The 7,199-nt window shown below is 41.2% G+C and overlaps 1 long non-coding RNA gene across 2 annotated transcripts; it reads right to left on the bottom strand.

The window, feature by feature from the left end:
* Nucleotides 1–307: 307 nt before the first annotated feature.
* LOC131681285 (uncharacterized) lies at nucleotides 308–1,519 on the bottom strand. 2 transcript variants are annotated; one of them, XR_009303886.1, is made up of 4 exons: nucleotides 1,234–1,519; nucleotides 1,006–1,175; nucleotides 867–948; nucleotides 308–811 (listed from the first exon to the last, which is right to left on the bottom strand). It is a non-coding gene; the product is annotated as an uncharacterized LOC131681285 (long non-coding RNA). The 2 variants fall into 2 exon arrangements; XR_009303885.1 differs by having other exon boundaries at nucleotides 867–1,175.
* Nucleotides 1,520–7,199: the final 5,680 nt, after the last annotated feature.

The raw sequence follows: 7,199 nt of genomic DNA on the forward strand, positions 1-7,199 counted from the left end.
AACATCAAAAACCCTAAGTGTTCCCATATCTCAATCAGAGAAAGAAACCAGCGCTTGCTTAATAAATTTCTCTGATATTATGGACCGTATTTTTACAGCATTTAAATATTTCTGACCCTCTTAAAAGCATCTTGATAAGCTTTCTCTCCGCAGTAAAACATTTTTGATGAAGTTTACTGCGAAATGGCCCCTCCTCTCAGCGATTGTATTCTTCGATGGCTAATTCATGGAACGAGGTTGTAATAATCTTATCGCTTCGGCCGTGAACATGCCTCCGCTGTGCCGCTAGCACCAAAAAAGGAATAAGCTGAACGCACCAACAAAACAACGACACATCTTCCAACTACTACATTTATTCTTAACCTACTGCATCTTGTTCATTCTCTCTTCTCTCTCCTCTCCTTCTATCCTCTTTCCTCTTTCTCCTGTCTATTGCATGCTTAATTTTAGGTACTCACTACACTTGAGCGGGGCCCCACACTACACACGTCACGTTACTTCCATTCGTCCGCCACGCTTGTCTTGCAGCACTCCTATGTCTTTTGATCCACCGTTACGAAAATCGGTGGGTTAGTTCGTTGGTCCACCGCGTTTCCAACACGAAGAAGCACGCCCTCTAATCCTGGTCACGCCTGCTATAATATGCCACACGTGGTCGACTGAGCGCCCAATATCAATCCAACAACTCTGCCGTTCACGGCTCAGCAGTTTACGTGCTGTATTTACGATGGTATCGCTCACCTCGTTCGTCGCGGATCTCTCACCACGCAATGACCGGAACGACTTCGTTCGATGTACAAAAACGGGAACCCTGACAGGAAACAAGAGTCAGCAATGTCATTTCACCAGTATTTTGTGTTACTCACTTTTCGATCCCCGTCGTGTCGTAATGATGCACGTATTCCCCAACGGACACTCAATCCGTTTGACTTTGTCTCGCTTGTTATGCTGTGGAACGAGTTGGTGCTGATTAGATCACGCTTTGCGAACCATCCGATAACTAACCTGTCTTTCAGATCTTCCTCTGCGTGTTCGTGGTTTCCACCGCTTCGACAGATTTGCTTCCCCATATGCCGATTATCGCATGCGGATTGGGTGAATCGAGTGAGCGGTCTTAATAATCTTGCCTGCTAGGTCCGTTTAGCTGTGAGTAGCGGCCTTACTTTAAAGCTGTGCTGCGAAGTGACGGATCTTGTGAGTACACGTTCTTTTAATTTCAATTTTGCGACTAACCTGGTGAAAATATCTTTCCAGTGATGCAGCCTCCTACGAGCGTGCTTTGTCTTCCCGTTGTGCTATAAGGCCGGTCCACCGTTTCGAGAATGACCGTGTGCTTTGTGCGGCCAACTGGACCGAGCTGCTTTTCGAAGTGAATTTCTATAGTGTGGTTTTAGCGGAAATATCACTGACAGCCGAATGTTTGACGTCTTGATTAATTGCGGCGGCGCCTTAGTCGATCGACGCAAAGCGTGCGAGGGGCGTGTGACTTGCTGTGTGTACGCTTAATTGTTTCTTGTTGGAGTGTGTTTCTTAACCCTAATTTCTTAACTGATACCAAAGATGCTACAAGGTCCACGGTTCTACAGTGGAATTGCAGAAGCATGATTCCGAAAATCTATTCCTTTAAAACCCTACTAAATAACTTGAAATGCGATGCATTTGCACTATGTGAGACATGGCTTACTTCAGAAATAAACCTACACTTCCACGATTTTAATATTATTCGCTTGGATCGAAAAGACTCTTACGGAGGAGTACTTTTGGGGATTAAAAAGTGCTATTCTTTCAATCGAATCGACCTCTTCTCGACACCAGGAATTGAACTTGTCGCTTAGCAAACCAGAATTAAAGGTAAAGAAAGAACTTGCTTCCATATACAAATACATCCATGTTGATTGGAAGAGCTACGCGTCTGCGATATCCGGAGAGTAGAGTCGTCACAAGAGCTTCCTCCGGAGGAAGAGTACGGGTTCCTGGCTGGCTTTATTCTCGATACAGCGATTCAAGCTCAGACTAAACGTGTACCAGACGCGAACTCTCGCGGACCTCCTCCCAACCCATGGTGGGAAAAAGAGTGCTCAGATGTGTACGCGGAGAAGGCCACCGCGTATAAGACCTTCCGGGACGACGGGCTACCAGTCAGCTACCGACAGTACGCGATGGCAGAAACGCGCATGAAGACTTTAATGAAAGCCAAAAAACGTAGCAACTAGCGCCGGTTCGCCGACGGGCTAGCGAGAGAAACATCGATGACCACTCTTCGGGGCAGTCGGTCCAGCACTTACGAAGCCGAAACAGTACTAACGAGAGTGTGGTATATTCAAACCGTTGGATATTCGATTTTGCCAAGAAGGTTTGTTCGGATTCCGCCCCGGTACAGAAGATCTACCGCGCTGCGTCCCCTCACGATAACGCGAACAAAACACTGTTTTCGATTGTGGAGTTCTCACTTGCTCTCTTATTATGTAACAATAAAGCCCCAGGGACAGACATAATCAAATTTAACTTGTTAAAGAATCTGCCAGACTCTGCCAAAAGACGCTTGTTGAATTTATTTATTAAGTCTCTTGAGGATAATATTGTCCCTCATAACTGGAGGCAAGTGAAGGTCATTGCCATCCAAAAACCAGGGAAACCAGCCTCCGACCACAACTCTTATCGACCGATTGCAATGCTGTCATGTATCCGAAAGTTGTTCGAGAAAATGATGTTGTTTCACCTCGGCAATCAGGTTGAAGCAAATGGCTTACTGTCAGTTACACAGTTTGGTTTCCTCAAAAGCAAAGGGATGAACGATTGTCTTGCGTTGCTCTCAAAAGAAATTAAAATGGCCTATGCTAGCAAGGAGCAGATGGCATCAGTGTTAGATATTAAGGGGGCTTTTGATTCAGTTTCTATCAACATTCTTTCAGAAATTCTCTTATGTTATTGTGGTCATAGGCTAACACATATAAGACCCACATTATTTCTAAAGTCCGGGAATATCCGGGTGCCGAAATAACTTTCCTTTGTTCTATTTAGTTTAACTTCAAACACTTCGGCATAGTAAAATCAATATGTGCTCTTTGTAAATTAGCAAAACGTTCCAGTTCAATGACATCCTCTATCGGCTGCCACGGTTACCATCATCATCATCATCGGTTCTCTTTGTGCAATTTATCGCTTTCCGTAACATGCTTCAACGAGGCAGAAGGAACGTTTGAAACTTGTCTAACAAAAAGTACACCTGTACCTGGAGCCAATAACTTTATCGATGTTGGAATTGTGTCCTTACTGGAGGCCCCGGGCCGGTGCACCAACCAACCAACCAACTCCTAAAGATATAGCATCGTATGGCGTAAATACATGTCGCTGAAACCATCCACTCCAAACGGTAATATGTTTTCCCTCCTACCCCAGGACTCGTCACGTGCTTGACGGCGGAGGACAAATAATTAAATTATCGCAAAACGATCAGCGATACCGGGACCTGGTAAACGGCACATGCGGGAAGTTAGAAGACATAGGTATCATTTGGCTTGGATTTTCGGTTGGCCAATCAAACGAAACGAATGGCGGTACGTTTTCGTGGTGTTTTATTCTTGCTTCCAGTTTTATTAAAGTTATACAGTAGGAATGTATCAATATAATCATAATCTGGATATCAATTCAATCAAATGTATTGATATATAATTTTACTGCTTACAGAAACACAATAAAACATGTAGAAATTCGCTGGTTATTGAACTTGTTAATTACATAGTTTCTTGTTTTAATATTTTTTTTCTTTCGTGTTTACGATTGTGAATGTGACTACTATAATATTCTCTTCGAACTGATTTTAAACGTGTTTCACGTCAAACGAATTGTACATTTTTTGTTTGACTTATAAGAATAATATTTCAATTAAGCAGTTACGTATTACTAATTAATTTTTGTTTTAACTAATTTTGAATTTACCAAAAATTAAAGAACATCAACATTAGGGTAACTTTCTTCTAACTGATTACTATAGTAACATAATCCTTCAGCTCGCCGAAACATTCCTAGCACTGTCATGCATGATTTTTCGTTTCCCAAACGACGATGTTCTACTTATTGAAGTTCAAAGCTAACCAAACTTCAACGGCAATCAAAATATCAACCGACTGACTTAAAATTTATTCCAAATTAGATATTTCTGAAAGGATAACATCATACAAGGTGTCGGAAAGTCTACCCCCTCGCCACACGCTGGCAGAAAGGATCGCGCCTCTTCCTTCAGCTTCCGTTATCTAAGCGTACTTCTGTTCATCGTTTACTCCTTCCGTTATCTCTCTTCCTTTCGGTACACAGACTAGGACATAATTGGTAAACTGCTCGTTTCGTTAGTGTGTGTATGTGTTAAACATTTTAATTTATTTGTGTTTATTTTATTATGTTGGCCCATGTTTGTAATTATTCGGTAGTTTTTAGGTTTGTCTGTTTCTCTAAACGTCATTGCTTCTGGATTTCATGTTTGTCCCATTCTGATCGATATAATTATTCCTAAGCTTTATATACGTGCTGTTATCCGTCACGCATTCGATTTATGCTCCGCCCATTCAATCGATTTAATCGATTCCACTCTCTAAGATTGGTACTTTTCAAGTACCTTCATCTCTCGGTTAGCCTACATTTTGATTTCCTTTTCAACTGCTCGCTCGCTCAGTATTTTAGTACCTTGTCGGATTCCACGGGTAGATCTTACTCGGTATTTTTTGCTGTGGATCTCCTATAAAACGTTCGTAAAAAACACTTACGAATTAGTGCATCTGTGTTTGTGTGTATTTGACTCATTCTCGATTGCATGATTTCAACCCATTTGCTTGGCATTATTTCACATCCCACGGTTAAAAATTTTACTAATGATTTTCTTTATCACATTTGGCAGGAATCATTTTAATATACTCTATATATATTAGTAATAACTCTTTTTTTGTCTATATTGTTTCTGTTTATCATTGTTTCTATATATGTGTAGGTTTTTCGCCTCAGTTCACGTGTCCATTGAATCATCAGTATATAGTATTGAGCGAAATCAGTCTGTGTCTGATTCATGTTTTTTTCTTTGTTTTAGTTGCTGATTGATCTGATTTCATAATTATTAAAATAACTGTCCCACTGTGTACTGCCGCTACATATGTGAGCTTGTACGTACATAAGAATTACATGAGTAATGAGCTTGTCTTGTGTCACTCTCGTTGGGTTTAGTTCAAAATGATACCGATATTGAACGACGAAGTTTTGGTTGCTTAAACCAGGAAGGAACGTGTCTTGAATCGTGATAGATCTTCAAATATAGTAGAGTGGGATCAAGTAGATCAGTTTTTTTTTTTGGCGAGCTGGTGCGATGGTATTTCTGCACTGATTCTGACAAACAAGCATTCGTTGGAAAGGTGACACATCTGGCAACGTTTTGGCAATAATGATTTTATACAAGGCAGAGCCGTAGCGTGCGGTTGGCCAGGTTGGCCCCCACCAAGGGCGCAAGCCTCAGAGCGGCGCTGAAATCATGACCGGTATTTAATTTTGTGAGGATAAATCATGAAATAAGTCAAGATAATGTGTCATTTCCAAGTGAACTGAACACTGAAAAGAAAGAGAATGTAAACACCAAAGGGTTCCATGGATGATCTTTCGGGATATCTGTCACTGTTGAATGTTTGCGTTAGTTCTTTCAAAATCTTTACGATACTTATCGAATTATCTTTGGTCCGAAAGAAGCTCAAATATGGTCCAACCGAGTTCAACCATGTTTTAAACGGAAAATTGGAATTTGGGTCATTCCTGGAGAGTTTATTTATACCCGTACCTAAAGGCCGTCCTACCTGCAAAGTGAAAACTTAAAGAATACGAAGGCAGAGATAGAAATTACGGGTGATATAATAAATTGAATGACAAGCCAAAGAACAGTAATGCAAACATGCGGTAAGTCTGGGGTCCGCAAGGGATGATATTCCCTACGGTTTTCAACCGAAACTGTTTTGTCAAGTCAGAAAAAACCTTTCCCTGTGATTACGTATGAATAAGGAAACATCTGACTGCATTGTAACATTTCTTTGACCCTCCCAATTCAAGAAAGAAATTGGTGTTATTGAATTGAAACACCTGATCCCCGAGTTTGTGTCAGTGGAATGTTATACAACGCATGTTGTATTTACATATACATATGAAATTCTTTAAACCTTTACATATGAAGTCTTTCTTCGGGGGAATCCATGTTCACCGCGGCATATTCGCTGATAATACTGCTACTGCTAGCATAAGCCTTTGTGGCCACCGCCTTAGAAAAACGGAGCCATTTCCATGTACACACGAAATCATTGTTCGAAAGTCGAACTAAAAAGAATGACAATGTTTAATACAAAAGGGGCGCAAAACTGGGACTTCGCCAAGGGCGCCACAAGGTCACGCTACGGCTCTGCATAAAGCCTGCTAATAACCAATGAAAACAAGCGGGTGGCTCATATATCATTCGATTCAGTTCGTCGAGATCCGAAAATGTTTGAGTGTATGTATGAGTGTGTCGTTTAAACTGACACAAGTTTGTCAGATTTAACGCTAATTTCGTGAGTCCAAAAAGGATAGGAACCTCGCCAGGAGACGGAAGATGAGGCAGGCCCAAGAGGTAGACGCTGTCGTTGCCGAATAAAAGGACGTCCCAAATAGAGCTTCCATTTCCCGACGGTTTTCAGCTTCCCGGGATTCGGGAAATAAAGAAATTTCTCGGGAAATCCCGGAATTCCGGAAACACAGAAGAAAAATAAAAAAGTTAAAGATTTCCATGAAAACAAAAAAAAATATTGAAATTTTCAAACTCGTTTGATTGCATGCATATCTGTCCTAACGTATGCGGAATGAAATTTGGACAACCTTTCCAGCATTAAAAATTTTTTTGCAACCCTGTGCAATGCATCATACTAAACGTCATACTCGAACTCGAGGCACACATATTTTTTACATCCAGTGTTGATTTTGACCCGCTAGGAGATACCTTGTAAACAAAATGGCAACGAACGAGGAACATCGACGAATAAATATTTGTAATTTTGCTGACTGGAACAAACCAAGGGTGGTCTATCATTTCATCGCAGCTGGATTAAGTCGCAGTACTATTTATAACATTCTGTCGACATACCAAAATCGAAAAACTACTGCCAGAAAGTCTGGTTCTGGAAAATCATGCAGCTTAGGGGATC

The sequence above is a fragment of the Topomyia yanbarensis genome, chromosome 2 (genome assembly GCF_030247195.1).
Source record: "Topomyia yanbarensis strain Yona2022 chromosome 2, ASM3024719v1, whole genome shotgun sequence".
In the NCBI taxonomy this organism is placed as follows: Eukaryota; Metazoa; Arthropoda; class Insecta; order Diptera; family Culicidae; genus Topomyia; species Topomyia yanbarensis.